This window comes from Bison bison, unplaced genomic scaffold (assembly GCF_000754665.1).
Source record: "Bison bison bison isolate TAMUID 2011002044 unplaced genomic scaffold, Bison_UMD1.0 scf7180017864224, whole genome shotgun sequence".
NCBI lineage: Eukaryota > Metazoa > Chordata > Mammalia > Artiodactyla > Bovidae > Bison > Bison bison.
This window is the reverse complement of record NW_011494796.1, coordinates 437,270-438,249: the sequence shown is the minus strand read 5'-3', so window position 1 is coordinate 438,249 and position 980 is coordinate 437,270.

Below are 980 nucleotides of genomic sequence, written 5' to 3'. Positions count from 1 at the left end.
TGTTCTAGTGGCTCCACAAGCTGACTAGTCAACACACGGCAGAAGCTTGAGGATTCTTCAGCCCTGCTCCAGCCACACTCCAGCAGGGCAGATTAACACATGGTGAAACTTGAGGATCCGGCTATAGAAATACCAATGGACTTTCATTGTCAACCCCGGCCCTCTCCCTAATCAGTACCATTGCTGTATTCTTTGCTACAGCACTAGCTTCAGCTGCACTCCAGGACTGGAATTTGGGTCAGAGGCTGCTGTTAGCTTCTGTTATCAAGCTATAGTAGGAAGCCTCATTCTTATCAGGTATCTCTTATAATCGATCCTTCCTACTAACCAAACTGCTCACGGTATAGCTGATATGCCCCCTCACAATAGGTTCAGTTGCTGTGGCCACAGCAACCCAAATATCAGGAGGAAAACTTTTGCTGGTGTTCAGTTATCTGTTACGTGTGGGCTGCTTTGCAGTCTTTTGGTGTTCCTTGCTGTAACAGATGGTGCCACTCCTTACCCACCATGTACCTGTCCACAATACCTTCTATCCTCATTTAGCCAACAATTAGATCAGTGCATTAGAGAAAGCCACTTCTATGGACAGACCACCTACTGTCTCCATAACCACCAAACATATGTCCAAGGACGCAGCCAGAATGCTATATCTGCTATCCTGCTCTTCCCCCAGGTGAGCCCTTCCCTACTCCTGTTACCTTTCCCCCTAAAAACCCAGCTCCGGCCCAGATGCCTTCTCCTCCCAACACTGTGGCATTGCCCTTATGTCCCTGTGCCTCTCAGTTCAGTTCAGTTCAGTTACTCAGTCGTGTCCGACTCTTTGTGACCCCATGAGTTGTAGCATGCCAGGCCTCCCTGTCCATCACCAACTCCTGGAGTTCACTCATATTCACGTCCATCAAGTCGGTGACGTCATCCAGCCATCTCATCCTTTGTCGTCCCCTTCTCCTTCTGCCCCCAATCCCTCCCAGCATCAGGGT